Source organism: Myxocyprinus asiaticus, chromosome 26 (assembly GCF_019703515.2).
Source record: "Myxocyprinus asiaticus isolate MX2 ecotype Aquarium Trade chromosome 26, UBuf_Myxa_2, whole genome shotgun sequence".
Taxonomy (NCBI): Eukaryota; Metazoa; Chordata; class Actinopteri; order Cypriniformes; family Catostomidae; genus Myxocyprinus; species Myxocyprinus asiaticus.
The window spans coordinates 40,077,652-40,095,368 of NC_059369.1; the positions used below are offsets into that span (position 1 = coordinate 40,077,652).

The 17,717-nt window shown below is 37.1% G+C and overlaps 1 pseudogene; it reads right to left on the reverse strand.

Annotated features, from left to right (window-relative positions):
- Window positions 1-1,979: 1,979 nt before the first annotated feature.
- LOC127417116 (integrator complex subunit 4-like) lies at window positions 1,980-12,906 on the reverse strand (annotated as a pseudogene).
- Window positions 12,907-17,717: the final 4,811 nt, after the last annotated feature.

Sequence of the window (17,717 nt, forward strand, 5' to 3'; positions counted from 1 at the left end):
AGAGTACGCAAAGAAGCAGGGTGTGGACGTCAGGGTGTTCCAGACTGAGCAGGCTGTTAAAGAGTATAACATTCTGGTGGGACAGGGAGCTAAAGTCAGAAGGGTCTACCACTCGACCTGCAGATTACATCATTAACACGACCATCTAATTAATTTAATGGGGTGTTAAAAGTGCCTTAAACTTCAGATGAACATTTTTTACCTACTTAATCAGGCCTAGATTAAAAAATGTAAAGTAATTTTGACTTTGGGCTATTGGAGTAAAATTGTTTACATTGGTAAAAATGCTATTTGCTTTATAATCATTAAAGATGATGTCATTCGGTTGTTTTTAAAATACAGTACTTCGTCCTATCCCAGTTTAATGTGCAACTATAAATAAGCCATTCATTGGTTGACTTCGTGAAGAGTGTAAAAACTGCTGCTTTCAAAGCATTGCTCTGTTTGTTTGAGAGGCCCGACGTGAGCTTCCAGATCAAAAAATGGGGAGGTACTTGGGGCGGGGCTATTTGTTCAACCAATGGCAGAAAAAAAAAAATATTTATGAAACTGAGCGCAGCAGTGCCCGCTGACTTTTGAAGCCCAAACTGGGAGTATTTTTTCCCATGAATTCTTCCCATTAAGACTTCATAAAATCCTTTATAATAGAATTCTAAGCCATGAACCAAACCAACCAGCTCCGAAGTGAATCACACCATTACAAACTTTGATTTGAAGCACAAAATATGTTTGAAAATCTGACAAAAAGACAAAGGTACAAGATGTATTTCACGTCTTTAATGAGGGAATGAACTACAATCCCATGAAGCACTGTGAAAATTAAAAACAATGGAAAAACATAAAACTATTGATTAAAAGTTGATGATTATATGTATGGAATCAGTATATTTAAAGTTTATTGCAAAATATTCAGATACTTAAATTTTTTTGAAAAAGTTTGAGTGTAGGGTGACCACAATTTTCTGATTTGTAGAGTTTCCCCTCTCAGGATCATGGGTAGTGTAGTTCTTCAACAGGAATTCTGCTTATAACAGAATATTCCGGGTTCAATACAAGTTAACTCAATCAACAGCATTTGTGGCATAATGTTGATTACCACAAATATTTATTTTGACTCCTCCCTCCTTTTCTTTAAAAAAAAAAAAAAAAAGCACAAATCTGGGTTACAGTGAGGCACTTACAATGGAAGTGAATGGGGGCCAATTTTTGAATGTTAAAATACTCACTTTTTCAAAAGTATAGCCACAAGACTTGGAGTATATGCATGTAAACATGATTTCAGTGTAATAAAATCGCTTATAAACCTTTTCTGTGGAAAGTTATAGTCAATTTTACAACTTTGTTACCAATAAACCCTAAAATGACTGTAAAAAATTTAACTTTAAACAGCTCAAATAAATACATGAGTTTTAACTGAAGAATTAATGCAAGTGCTTTTATAAAATTATAAGCTTAACATTTCTGTTTAAACCCTCCAAATTGGCCCCCATTCACTTCCATTGTACAGTGCCTCATTGTAACTTCTATATTTGTTTCTTTTTTTTTTTTTTAAAGAAAAGGAGCGACGAGCCGAAATAAATGTGGTAATAAACATTATGCCACAAATGCTGTCGACTGAGCTTATCTTGTCTTTTAAACCCGGATTTTTTTTTTTTTTAATATGTTTTAAAGGAATAAAGTGAAGAAGAAAAAAAATAAATAAATAAAAATAAAAATGGACTGATGGCTTTACCAGAGGCATATACCATCGATTAACAACCTCGGTGCTCACAGTAGTCTGCGTTTAAAGGTTTATAAGTTATAGTTAAAAATCAATTCTCATATAGAAAATAAATTGCGATTTTCACATCTGGAACCAGACTGTTGTGCTCAGTTCCATTTAGTGCAGAAATTACACAAAGCTTTTAAATAATCGTTTGAAAATATGCTTGGTTGTAAGCTTTGAAAATTACACATCACCACACACACACACCAGTGATACAAATGGACAAACACTATTTATTTCACATAAATTTATTCACATTTCTGAAACCAGAAAGATTAGAAACTCTAATTTCATATGGTGACAGTGCACCACCTTGTGCTAGCTGTTGTTTTTAAAGAGATATTTTGTCTAGGTTCCTCTGTCCACAGGTCAGCGGCGAGCTGGTTTGGGCATGATAAAGACTTTGACAGGCTTGAGATGGATTGTGCCCTCAATGGAACTCTCATTGGCGGGAAGTCCATCCATACTTTCATTCCAAGCGGGTTTAGCAGCAAATAGTTTACTGCTGCTGGAGATGTAGGCCAGAAGTAACCTCACCTCAATCTGACAGGGCTCTGAAAGTAAAAACACAAATTACACCAACAATCAACTTCAGATTATCTTCTAAATGTTGTGAGTGTACCCTTACAGAAGAGTTCTACTTTGGTACCATGTTATAGTGATGGTGTCAGATGATAATACAATTGGAGTGATTGAGAAAACAGTAATTTAAAAGGATGAGGTCACCCAAAAATTCTCTCATCATGTACTCACCCTCATGCCATCCCAGATCTGAATGATTTTCTCTCTTCTGCAGAACACAAAGGAAGATTTTTACAAGAATATTTCAGCTCTGTAGGTCCATACAATGTAAGTCAATGGTGACCAATACTTTGAAGCTTCAAAAGCACATAAAGGCAGCTTAAAAGTAATCCATAAAACTCCATGATTTAATCCATGTCTTCTGAAGCGATCCAATCGGTTTTGGGTGAGAACAGACTAAAATATAACACCTTTTTCACTTTACATCTTCCGAGTGCTTGACGCGTGCGCAGTGCCAGATGGAGCTAGGAAGTGTGTAATCGATCTTGAAACGTCAAGATTTATAGTGAAAAAGGAGTTATATTTTGGTCTGTATTTGATTGGATCACTTCTGAAGACATGGATTAAACCACTGAAGTTGTGTAGATTACTTTTATGCTGCCTTTATGTTCTTTTTGGAGCTTCAAAGTTCTGTCCACCATTCACTTGAATTGTATGGACCTACAGAGCTGAGATATTCCTCTAAAAATCTTCATTTGTGTTCTGCAGAAGAAAGAAAGTCATACACATCTGGGATGGCATGAGGGTGAGTAAATGAGAATTTTCATTTTTGGGTGAACTGTTCCTTTAAAGAGCTTCAAAGAATATCATGGTTTTACTATTAGTACATTTTCAAAAACCATGGTATTTGGTATTTTTGTCTGCCTAGGTGATGTCAGTTGAAAAGGAAAGTTGTTTCAGAGGTTTTAATGAATAATTACAAATCTTTTTTTTTCTTCTTTGTAATAACATGCACTGATGAATTGTGTTCATTAAGACCAGACACATGTATTAAAAAAGTAAATAAGGTCAATTTCAATTTCACGTTGACCTGACTTGCTTTTCTCTCATGAAGAAATATCTTTAGCCTCAGCTAAGGTGCTCACTCAGTATTCTTCTTGTAACACTCTCGCTCTCTCTCTCGCTCTCATAAAATAACTCAAGCAAGATGCTGCCTCTCTGGACTGAATACAGTTCTATTTATATCTGTGGAACTGTGAAGGGTTCATGCTGTTTGCTACCAGCAGAGAAGGATTTGTCCTTTTGCAGTTGGAAACATTATTTTATACAAGAAAGACACAAAGAGTAGCACCTGCATAAGAAAGCTTAATCACAAATGCACAGCTGATGTTTTGTTGTGTATGTGTCTATTACTATTAGACCTTTTTCAGGAAGTTTCCTCTGGTAGGGAGCTCACTTGTCCAGGCAGAATGTGAGAGATAAACCTGCGTGATAAGTTGCACACATCCAGGTCCTGGGGGTCCTGAAATCTCCAGGTTTGGGATGGATTATATGAGACTGTCCATCTGGATAGAGCACCTGTGGTACGACAAAAAGAAACACAAAAAGGATGTTATAATTCAGAACAAGTTACTTTGTTTTAAATATTGGAACCGAATAATTTTCATGATGTTTGTTTCCAATAAGGGTTCTTGAATGCCTGTTTTTTTTTTTCCACACTGCTGATGGAACATTATACTAAAATAGTGTTTTCTTGCATCGTAATTCAGCGCCTTTACTGATCCCACAGCCCCATGGCAAAGAAATTATGTTTTAGTTGAGTTGTGAGTTAGCAGTCTGATTCATTTAATGAAATAAGATCGGAATCAGACTTGCAAAACATTCCTTATGACTCCCACCCTTTCTCATTTTATGGATTTGATTAAAGAAAAATTAGGTCTCTGACCTGCACTTTGACTGTTGTCTATGGGTCTTTCACATGTTCAAGAGTAGCATCGATATCTAACGCCACTACCAGACCAGAGGTGAATCTCAAAGGGTTGTCTGATTCTCCTGTCGGCTCAATAATCACAGACGCCCTGTGAATCTGACAATCCAAAAAAACAATTATATATATATATATATATATATATATATATATATATATATATATATATATATATATAAAATATATATTATTATTTAATATATATATTAAATAATATTAAAAATAAATAAATAAATAAATAATATATATATATATATATATAAAATAATAAACATACGCTTATTAAACAGTCCCAACTTCCGGCATCAAATAAGCTCCTTCATGAAATTGAAACTCTGTATGTTGTGTGAATCCACAAACCTGTATGGGGAGTTTGAGATCAATGAATCTTCTTTGTCACAGTGTGGTCTGGAGGATTTTAACCAGATCATGAGGTTTGAAGGCCACCAGTCTGGGCATCAACTCCAGGAGTTTCTCCACAAAACTGTCCTGAAAATGGGGCAACTGTCACAAAGAGCCTGATTGGCAAGAAAAGAACATTCAGTTTCTTCCCACACGTAGTTTCAACAAAACATGGCTTCTCTGAGAATCACACAGATCTTACCTCTGAAATGACTCAACATCTTGTAGGAACTTCTCAAACTCTGAGAACACGATCAACCCTGTTATTCAGAAGACAGATGAACAAAATCAAATTATGACTTAACCGCAATTAGAATATCTGTAATGTTGGTGAGGGAGCGCTGACCCTCGTTTAGATCGGGCCATCAGGATGAGCTGTAATGCTTTCGCCTGCAAACAAACATTGTGAATTGTAGCGACCTGCTGCGTCTCCAAACCGCTCTTATACGTCTCATCCAAAAACTGCCATGCACAACACACACATCACAAATGTGAATTATGAAACGAAGGTAGAGAAAAATCTAGGACAACTCTGTAATTCTGGTGTCAGTAAACGTCCAAATGTTCACTGCGGTGATATGTACTTACCTGTCGAGCAGCGGATGATACTATGGCATTCTGTTTAAGACAAAGAGGCACCCACAGCTACTCCCAACATCCCATCCTCCGTTTTCCTCTTTCTCTCCACTCTCCGAGACTGAGGTCTCCAAAGTGCTTCTTTCTAACCGTCCTACCACCTGTCCACTTGACCCTATCCCCTCCCATCTTATGCAAGCTGCCTCTCCATTGATCTTACCCATCTGCACTTACATTTACATTTATTCATTTGGTAGATGCTTTTATCCAAAGCGACTTACAAAAGAGGAACACACAAGCGAATCATCTTAAGGAGACATTGGTATGAAAAGTGCCATATTACAAAGTTTCACTAGCATCAAAATAGAATTCAAAACAGAATCAATTTTTTTTTATTTATTTTTTTATAATGACTGGTTAAGTGCTCAGTGTTTTTTGAAGACAGGGATTGTGTCAGCTTCATGGATGGAGTTGTGAAGGTCGTTCCACCAACGTGGTATGATGAAGCTGAAAGTCCGGGAAAGTGTTTTGGTGCCTCTTTATGTTGGTACAACAAGGCGACGTTCCTTAGCCGACCGCAGGCTTCTAGTGGGCGCGTAGCTCTGCATAAATGATTTTAGGTATGCTGGAGCAGACCCAGTGACTGTTCTGTATGCCAGCATCAGAGCCTTGAACTTGATACGTGCATCATCCGGCAGCCAGTGGAGAGAGACAAGGAACGGTGTAACATGTGCTGTCCTTGGTTGATTAAAGACCAGACGTGCTGCTCCATTCTGGATAATTTGCAGGGGTCTAATTGCACATGCAGGGAGGCCTGCAATGAGAGCGTTACAGTAGTCCAGTCTAGTTATGACAAGTGACTGGACAAGCAGTTGTGTGGCATGTTCAGAGAGGAAGGGTCTTATCTTCCTGATATTGTAGAGTGTTAATCTAGTGGTCTGTGAAATTTAGTCTGTTGTCGATGGTTACCCCTAGATTTCTGACCGATTTGGAAGGCGTTACTGTAGTTGCACCCAGCTGCACGGTGATGTTGTGTTCAACAGCAGGGTTGGCTGGAAAGACAAGGAGTTCAGTATTGGCTGGGTTGAGTTGCAGGTGGTGCTCCTTCATCCAGGCCGAGATGTCCGCCAGGCAGGCAGAAATTCGAGCAGTCACTGTGGTGTCGTTGGGCTGGAAAGACAAGTAGAGTTGCATGTCATCAGCGTAGCAGTGGTAAGAGAAACCATGTGCCTGAATGATGGGTCCCAGTGATGTTGTGTATATAGAGAAGAGAAGAGGCCCAAGCACTGATCCCTGATGTACCCCAGTAAGTAGCTGATGTGGCTTGGATACCTCACCTCACCAGGCTCCCTTGAAGGACCTACCTGAGAGATAGGAATGAAACCAGTCAAGCACAGTTCCTGTGATGCCCAGCGAGGAGAGGGTAGAGATCCACTTAACCAATCCACACAAATTGCACTTACCACTGTAATTAACCTGCACTTAAATGTACAAAAAAAAGAAAAAAAGAAAAAAATCCTTGTCAGTCTCTTTCTTCTGTGCTAGCATCTTTACTACTCCAGCCACTGTGAGAACTTGGCAGTCCTATACTGCAGATGTTGTTAAACTTTGTATGACAAATTGCTTCCCATGTGTCTCATTTGAAAGTTGCTTTGGATAAAAGCGTCTGCTAAATGACTAAATGTAAAGGAAGAGACCACAGAGTCTCCAGAAACAGCTGAATTCCACCTCCAGAGTTCTGTAAGGTGTTTATTCTGCGAAAATGACTGCTCATTATCCAGCTTATTATATGACTACTTGCCAAGTAAATAAATAAATGGACATGAAATATTTATTTAAAAAGTAAATAATTTTATTAGCTTATTTGTAAAGATTGCAGAATGATATGAGAATTAAGAAAAATGATTTGCAATATCCAGACGACCAGTGAAATATCACTGTATCACTTTATGTGCAGTCGTTATTCAGAAATATCAGGCCACTGGATGGCACGACTGACAAATCAGAATAAAAGTATTTCAAAGAGCCGTGTAATAATGGAGTATTAGCGGTTGCATTTGTGTAATAAATTTGTATTCACCTTGGTAAGCAGTAATTGGCAGCGTAGGTATGTGGCACAAAAATCTGCAGATCCAGCCAGCTCTGTCTGTAGCTCCCCCAAATGCTGCAGATCTCTACATGTGATCCAAATCATTAACAAACACTTCATTAAGATATCTTAAAGGAACAGTTCACCCAAAAATAAAAATTCTCTCATTTACTCACCCTCATGCCATCCCAAATGTGTATGACTTTCTTTCTTCTGCAGAACAAAAATGAAGATTTTTAGAAGAATATCTCAGCTCTGTAGGTCCACACAATGCAAGAGAATGGTGATCAGACCTTTGTAGCTCCGAAAATCACAAAGTAAACAAAAAAGTAATCCATGTGACTCCAGTGGTTAAATCCGTATCTTCAGAAGCAATAGAATATGTGTGGGAGAGAAACTGAGAAACTGATTACATCTGAAATTCAGATGTAAAAGTGAAAGTGGAGATTTAGTGTTAAAAAAAAAAAAAAAAAAAAAGACTTAAATTTTGATTTGTTTTTCACCCACACCTATTATATCACTTCTGAAGATATGGATTTAATCATTGGAATCTTATGGATTACTTTTATGTTTCCTTTAGTTCACATGATTTTTGGAGCTACAAATGTCTGGTCACCATTCTCTTGCATTGTATGAGCCTACAGAGCTGAAATATTCTTCTAAAAATCTTCATTTGTGTTCAGCAGAGGAAAGAAAGTCATACATATATGGGATGGTATGAGAGTGAGTAAATGAGAATTTTCATTTTTGGGTGAACCATCCCTTTAAGGTAAACACATTGTTTAAAATAGATGTTGTTAATTAATGGTTTGAACCTGATGGTGAACTCCAGCAGATCTTGAGCTCTAGATGTCTCCAGGTTCTGAAGGGTGCTGACCCGAACAAGACTGTCCTGCAGGAAGTTCTGTACCGACTCCAAACTGCCTGAACCTACAACTGACACCTCCAAACCTGAGCTCGCAGTCTGCTTTCTGCCTGGCAGCTGAGAGAGAAGACAAATGTGGAAGATGCTTAAAATAAATGAATGAATATCATGTTGATAAAACACTATTAAACAGATAAAACAGCTATTTTAAAGCATTAGACTGGATATGAGAGGTATGCTGGCAGGTTTCTCACTCTGAGGGGTGGTAGCAGGTGGGATAAGCTATCACGCAGGCAGGCGTAGTGCCGAAACGTAGTGATCTAAGAACAGCGTTGGCTGCGTTGAAGACCAGCACTACCACAGCGATATCTGAACAAACCAAGTTCAGGAAAATAAGGAGCTGAGATCAGACCACATAGAGTTTATCATTATAACTATTATATTGTTGATGTTGCAGCAAGGTTTTTTTGCACCTGTCATAATTTCGTTTTTCATGCCCATTTCCCATTTGCTCTCTGTGGCCTAGAATTACACAGGCTGATTTTTTTGCTGCTGTGCCTTTAAGACTTTGACGTAAATGGCCTCTTTGCATGTGAAATGAGAAACAGCAATTTGCTGTGAGCTTCCACCTTAGTCTTTAACTTCTCCATCTCTCAATAAAAGCCTCTTGGCAAAGCTGCATTTCTTTGTGACAAACTCACAAAACAATCTGTTCCTCCTAATGTTGGGATTCTTGAGAAGGATATGCAGAGCGGCAGGTGCTACACAGCCAGAAACAGCACAAAGTTTGACAGATTGTACCATATTTTTCTATTATCGTTAGTCATTTCCGGTGTTTAGGAACAACGGTATCTAAATGGGAAACAATGAATGGTCTTTTAGGACTGGAGAGGAAGTTTTGAGTTCTGAAATTATAGTACGTTTTGCATACAAAATCTCAAAGAAAGTGATTTCTCATGACCCCGATAACATTCCACATGCTAATTTTTTTGTTGTCATGTCAGATGTGCAGGATACAGGCAGGGTCATCCATGTCCGGCTCTGGGGTGTCAAAGTACATCTGCTACTATATGCTGGAGAGAAAAAAAACATGACAAAAACGTGACAATTTTATAGCAATGACAAGTATTTGCTATTGGTGGCCTCAGTGTTCCCCGAATTGTTGCTTGGTCTCTGTAACTTGATGCTGTAAATTAATTTCTAGATATTTTCAAAGCATTTGGATATATATTTAGACATTATAAAAGACTATTATTTGTAGAAGTTTAGCTATTTTTTTTGGAACTGTTTTTACAACTGTTTTTACTGTTTTTCTGGAAGGGTAAACTTTTCCCACAGTGGGTTCAGACATGTAGTTCTGTAAGTGTGTGTGTGTGTGTTCTGTACTGTGGGTGTGTCACTGTCTCACCCATTCATTTCCATTCATTTCTGTCTGTCTTTGTGTGTGTTTGTGTGTCTGTGCTGTAGGTGGGTGAGTGTGTGTATGGTGTGGGTGTGTTCTGCACTGTGACAGTCTTATAGTCTCATTAATTCATTTCTGAGTGTGCGTGTTCTGCATTTAGGCTCTGTGTTATAATCTCACCCATTCATTTCTCTATTTATATCAATGGTCGGTCAAATCTGACCGCGAACATTATGAGTGTTACTTTTTTTTTTTTTTTAGAAAATCACAAACTTAATGGAATCTTTTCAGGAATTTTTTGTAAGTTTAGAGGATAAAAAAAAAGGGGAAAAGTCACAAAGTTTTACACCTATCCGATAAACAATACGATTTTTATCAAAAAAATAACAATTCAAATCGGTCTAAAAATGACCGAACAGAACTTGAGGGTTACAATTTAAAGCTGCATAGTGTAACTTCAGTACAAAAAACAAAAGAAATTCAGCGTTATAACTAGACAATCCCATGCAAATTACGTTTAAGAACGGTATAAAATTAGCACCCGCCACCCGCTAAATGCGGGTGTTTCATTGGCGGGTAATTTTGCGACCTGTAGACGTCTCGGAGTGACATATGACAAGAAAGGCCATTACACACAAAGACGTGTGTTCGAAGAAGCACACTTGATTATATTTTGAAGAACAGTTGAAAGAAAAGTCGTCGATGCTCGTGCCTGATTCGCTGTGTGTTCAAAGGTTTATAGGTTTATACACACAAATATAATAGTGGCTTGTAAAAAAAAAAATCAAAGTGGCTGGTCAAATTGGGCATTCAACCGCCACCGTGGCTGGTAGGCAAAAAAGTTAATTTCATACCCTGTTTAAGAAGCTTTGTGGTTATGACTTTGTCACGCATAGTAGGAATATAAATCTACTGGTCTACCTCCAGTACTGCGAGCACAGTGTCCAGTTGGTCTTCTCTGAGGGTGATATGGGTCGAGATCTGTCGCAGCACATGGATGGACAAAATCGCACCTCCTTGATTTCATCATTGAACATGTCCACCAGAAAGTCAAGACACTTCTAAGCAAAGCTTGGCGACGACTGAGAAAGGGAACACAGCGCTTCTACTGCAGCAATACGCACCTCTGTGAAAAACACAATACCACAAGAAAGATCATCATAAACATCTAATAAAACAAGTACAAAGTGCTAAAGGTGTCCCCTTAAATGTACTGAGCACATAAAGATTTTGTTGTGTAAGTACCCTGAGATCTGACATTAGCTTCTTGTCCAGAGTCTGCTCCAGGAAATGAGGGCTCACTTGGTACCTGGAGCCCTGAAACAGAATAAGGTGGATGGTAAAGTAAGTGGTGACTTACAAATAATTGAAAGATTTGGTAAGTTACAGGACTTAACAGAAGCTGACAATACAGGATATGAAAGAACTGGCCCAAAACTCACCAGCGGTTTAGCAGCTTACACTCTGACTACCCATGAACCAGATCTTTCCAAAGGAGTTATCCACCATTCTGATGTCCTCATTAGATGAAGGGATGGGAACGATGATGTGAGTATGCACAAAATCACAATAACAAATAAAGGTTCCTAACTAACTAACAAACATTACAGTTCAAGCTGAGGGATGCTAAGAGACTCAAAACCCAAACCATCTGCACCGCTGTTGAGCAAACCTGCTCGTAAGCATCACTCAAGAGTGCAGATGCCGCGGTGGATGGCGTGAAGCATCCACACGCGCCATGTCTCCGTGGCAACACGCTCAACAAGCCACATGATAAGATGCGCGGCTTGACGGTCTCAGACGCGGAGGCAACTGGGATTCATCCTCCGCCACCCGGATTGAGGCGAATCACAACGCGACCACGAGGACTTAAAAGCGCACTGGGAATTGGGCATTCCAAATTGGGTGAAAAAGGGGAACCCCCCCCAAAAAAATAAAATATATATATATATGTTATAAATAGTCTGTTGAATTTTCATCCCTCTTTCATGTCGCTGCAGCTGATGAAGAGAAAAAGTCATTAAAGGAATAGTTCACCCAAAAATAAAAATTCTCTCATCATTTACTCACCCTCATGCCATCCCAGATGTGTATGGCTTTCTTTATTCTGCAGAACACAAATAAAGATTTTTAGAAGAATATCTCAGCTCTGTGGGTCCATACAATGCAAGTGAATGGTGACCAGACCTTTTAAGGTCCAAATGCACATAAAGAGGTATAAAAGTCATTCATAAGACTCCAGTGGTTTAATCCATGTCGTATGAAGCGATCCAATCGGTTTTGGGTGAGAACAGACCAAAAAAAAACTGCCATTGCAGTCTCTAAGCATGATCATGATTTCAAGCTCGATTACACCTCCTAGTTCCCAAAATCGATTGGCTTCAGAAGACATGGAATGATGGGAATGTGCCATGGGGAAAGTCCACCATGTGCAGAGGCATTTCTGACATTCAGCTGTTATATGCAGCTTAATAGTTATTACTACAATTTCATCTAATTCTAATGTGCCTTGTTTATAATGAATATCTTTCAGAATGTACTATTGTCCAATGTCTCGTATTTATTGTTATATTGTGTGCACTGTGTGTCTGTATTGCAGCTATGCACTTTAATTTCCCACATGGGATCAATAAAGTATCTATTATCATAATCATATTCATATTCTCAGTGGAACAATACCAAATTTCAAGAGTGAATACGAATAAACCTAAACTGGAGCTGAAATGTTTAGTAAAGAAGTTTTCATATATCAAAAGAGCCTTTATTCTTGGTTACGAATCTGCCTAGTCATCGATGTTTATCTGTTATTATGAACTGTCATAATAACTGTTTACCTTGTAATAATGCTCAAGCAGTGTGCGTACCACCCCCTCTACGCTCTCGGCCTCCACAGGTTTGAGTGCAAAGCTCAGCAGGTACTGCAGACCATCTGTGGGGCAGGTAGCCTTACACAGATCAATGTGAAGAGCTGCTGATTTACTGGGTTTGGTCAGTCGAAGCTTCTTCGCTGGAGCCTCCTCAACAAACACGTGCTTTAAAGAGATGATCACATGATCAAGGAACAATAAAAACAGCGATAATTAATTAATGCAGACTTCAAACAGTTGGGGGGGGTGATACACTTATCAATAAATCCTGATATTTCAGGCTTTTTAACAACCCTGAGGGATTTTAACATTTAGTAATTTATTCATCTTAGTCATTAGTAATCAGACACAAGCTATCAGCTAAATAAAACTTTATCAAATGCGTTTTTCAGATGAGCAGCCATGACTACTGTGCTGTGTTTACCCTGCTGCTCTATTGACATGCGCACTTCCTCGACCGACTTCAGAACATGTCATGAGAACAGCGCCACCACAAGGACGGAGAGTCTTCAGGAAAAACACTGGTAGTACACTGAAGAGTTTCGTTTCATTCAATGTATAATTCATAATGTATATTTTGTTGGGATGATCTTTCGAAATAAGAATGCATCTGAATATATATATATATATATATATATATATATATATATATATATATATATATATATATATATATAATATGGCTTTTGTCAGTGCCATTGGTGTGTGTAAACAGCACCACTGTATGGCATTTATAGTAAACAGTATGAACAATAATTTAATCATGCAACATAATAGCGAATTACCAGCCAGAAACATTCAGGCTATTCTACAACTAGAGATCAACCGATATTGGTTTTTAATTACCGATACAATCCTGAAAATGTTAAGTGTTTGATAACCAGTATAACTGTTTTTTAATTCTTTTATTTCTGCTTTTTGGCATATTAACAACTTAATCATTTATCACTAACCTCTGGTGAACTGCTTTACAAAACAAAAATTGCACACAGTCTATAAAGAATTCATTTGACTAGTTTTAGTTGCTATATACACTTGTTCAAAGCCCCTCGCATAATATTTACAATGTAAAGTCTTTTGTGTCCAACTTTATCGGTTAACCCTATTAAAGGGATAGTTCACCCAAAAATTTAAATTCTCCCATCATTTACTCATCCCAGATGTGTATGACTTTTTTCATCTTCTGAAGAACACAAATGAAGATTTTTAGAAGAATATCTCAGCTCTGTAGGTTCATACAATGCAAGTGAATGGTGACCAAGATTTAGACACTCCAAAAAGCACATAAAGGCAGCATAAAAGTAATCCATATGACTCCAGTGTTTTAATCCATATCTTCAGAAGTGATATGATAGGTGTGGGTGCGAAACAGATCAATATTTAAGTCCTTTTATGCTAGAAATTCTTCTCCCTGCCTAGTAGGGGACGATATGCATGAAAAAATGTGAATCAACAAAAACATAAGAAGAAGAATGTGAAAATTAAAGTGGAGAATGACTGAGCAGGGAGGAGAAATTATAGTACAAAAAGGACATAAATATTTATCTTTTTCTAACCCACACCTATTATATCACTTCTGAAGACATTGATTTAACCACTGGAGTCGTATGGATTACTTTTTTGATGCCTTATGTGATTTTTGGAGCTTCAAATATTTGGCACCCATTCACTTGCATTATATGGATCTACAGAGCTGAGATATTCTTCTAAAAATCTTCATTTCAGTTCAGCAGAAGAAAGAAAGTCATACACAACTGGGATGGCATGAGGGTGAGTAAATGATGAGATTTTTGGGTGAACTATCCCTTTAAGTGGAAAAATGTAAATATCGGTTCAAAATCGGTCTTTCTCTAACTACAAAACACAGTAAATATCAGACAGTATAACAATCAGAAGACTATATTTTAAGGTATTACATTATGTTTATTTATTACTTCGAAACATTTTGATCTGGACTACGGGTATTGTAAACAAAATTTTGAGCTCTGTGTCAAAAAAGGATGGCACAACCTCTCTTTGAGCTACAAACTAACAATGTTGTTTGTTGTATGAACCCATTAATGTACTGTATCTTTAATATACTTTGACTTATCTTATGTCTCTTATTTCAGTTCAATTCACTTTTATTTGTATATCGCTTTTTACAACACATGTTGTTCCAAAACAGCTTTACAGAAAATAGAAAAAAAAAAAACATTATTGCATTTTCTTATCTGGTTTTTACATTCAGTAATACACTACAACAACAGCCATTCTGCCAGAAATGTCAACATCACCCTTTTTTTAACATGAATTAACATATTCCTCCCACTTCCATAGTGTCTCTGGAACTTCACATGTATGACAGCTTTTTCAGATGAAATAATGGAGCGGACAATGGTGATATGTATAAAATAAATACATATTATTTATACATGGCACAAATGTAATTCATAATTATATAGGTATTTGAAGGGAACCTGTTTCCACTGAAAATGTTCCTTCATTCATACTAAATCTACTGTATAAAAATCACACTGTTGTCAGAAATCAATAAATCAATCAATAAATAAACAGTTCTGGAGTGAAGCTTTAATGACTACATTAATATTTTGAGGGATATTTATGCTGTAGGTTATGAGCAAGGATATTACTACGAGGGATAATATTAAAGGAATATTCTGGGTTCAATACAAGTTATGCTCAATCGACAGCATTTGTGTTAGAATATTGATTACCAGAAAAATGAATTTTGACTTGTCCCTCCTTTTCTTAAAAAAAAAAAGAGCAGCAGCAAAAATCTGGGTTACAATAAGGCACTTACAATGGAAGTAAATGGGGGCCAATTCGTAAACATTAAATTACTCACTGTTTCAAAAGTATAGCCACAAGATGTAAACAATATGCATGTTAATATGATTTTAGTGCGATAAAATCACTTACTAACTTTTTCTGTTCAAAGTTTTACCCAATTTTATAACTTCGTTGCCATGACGACGTAACAGCTTAAACCCTAAAATGATCGTAAAATGGCAATATAAACAACTTTATTGCTCAAATAATACACAAGTTTTAACAGAATAATTAATGTAAATGCATTAATAAAATTATAAGCTTCACATTTTTGCCTTTAAACCCTCCAAAATTTGGCCCCTTTCAGTTCCATTGTAATTGCCTTACTGTAACCCCGATTTTCAGGTAGGGACGAGTCAAAATACATTTTTGTGGTGATCAACATTATGCCACAAATGCTGTCTATTGAGCTTAAAGGAATAGTTAACCCAAACATGGAAATTGTCTCATCATTTACTCACCCTCATGCCACAGCCTATGTGTATGACTTTCTTTCTTCTGCTGAACACAAAGTTTTATATTTCAAAGAATATCTCAGCTCTGTAAGTCCATACAATGCAAGTGAATGGCTGCCAAAATCTTTAAGCTCTAAAATGCAGTTCTAAGAAGCAATATAATAGGTGTGGGTGAGAAACAGATCAATATTTATGATCTTTTTTTTTTTTACAATAAATTCTCCTCCCTGCCCAGTAGGTGGCGATATGCACAAAGAATGTGAACCTCCAAAAACAAAAGACCAATGTGAAAGTGGAGACTGAAAATCAAAAAGCACTTAAATATTTATCTGTTTCTCACCCATACCCATCATATCACCTCTAAAGATTTAAATTTAGATTTGGATTTAACCACTGGAGTTGTTTGGATTACTTTTATGCTGCCTTTATGTGGTTTTGGAGCTTCAAACTTTTGGTACCCATTCACTTGCATTGTGAGAACCTACATAGCTGAGATATTCTTCATAAAAAGTTTTGGCTGTGTTCAGCACAAGAAATAAAGTCATACACATCTGAGATAACATGAGGGTGAGTAAATGATGAAAGAATTTTCATTTTTGGGAGAACTATCCCTTTATCGTGTATTAAACCCGGAATATTCCTTTAAACAAGGCAGGCAAATGACAGACACTGACAGTTCCATGATATCTATATTACAGCAGTCACATTGGCAGTTCTTGTCAAAGACCTTGTCACTTTTATGTCTGAATCTTTCTGTTCCAACAACCATTCAAACCATTGTACAAATATCCCTTCTTTCTTTACATCACTATTGCAACTTGATTTACACCTTTACAAAACATTCTGCGCGCATGCAATTTATTTTTACGCTTGCAACTTGATTTACACCTTTAAACGTTCTGTGCGCATGCAATTTATTTATATGCATGCAACTTGATTTACACTTCTACAAAATGTTCTGTGCGCATGCAATTTATTTTTATGCATGCAACTTGATTTACACTTCTACAAAATGTTCTGTGCGCATGCAATTCATTTTTACGCTTGCAACTTGATTTACACCTTTAAACGTTCTGTGCGCACGCAATTTATTTTTACGCTTGCAACTTGATTTACACCTTTACAAAACGTTCTGTGCGCATGCAATTCATTTTTACGCTTGCAACTTGATTTACACCTTTAAACGTTCTGTGTGCATGCAATTTATTTTTACGCTTGCAACTTGATTTTCACCTTTACAAAACGTTCTGTGCGCATGCAATTTGATTCACGCTTTCACAAATCTTACTCTGTGCACGCAAATCATTTTGGCACTATTTTACCTTCATATATATATATATATATATATAGACTAGTAAACTCATGATCTTAAACTTTAGTTCTTTGTGAAGTCAGCAGCTCAAGCTATTTAACTTTGTAAAGCCCGCCAATGACACGCTGAGAAAAGTACACACAGGTACATGAGCACAGCACACACTTCCAGTGCCTAGGAATTTACCTTCCTTTAATAAGTAATTCAGTAACAAACTGAAAATATGTCTCAAGCCATTTAATAAGTAGAAACCGCTAGGGTAAAGAATATTTCCATATAAGCCTGCAGGCAGGTGTTCTGCGCCAGAACCGCCCAGTTTCATATTTGTGGCAATTAAAACTATTACAACCTTGGTTTGTGTCATGATGCAGGCCTACAGTAGAGCTCTATACAAAGTCATTTTAACGATGGAGTGTAGAATTTTCACAACATATCTTCATAAAGACTACATACTTTGACATGAATAAGTTGTAATACATTTAGTTTACCATACATAGTGCATCAACTGATTAGCCAAACTTGTTAGACTATGCAAGATTTTTTGTATGTCTGAATTTCTCAATTAAAATCTATATTGCAGTATTTGTCCAAGGTTTGTCAAATACAATAAAATATGTAGGTCACCTTACAAGATCAGGGCAAT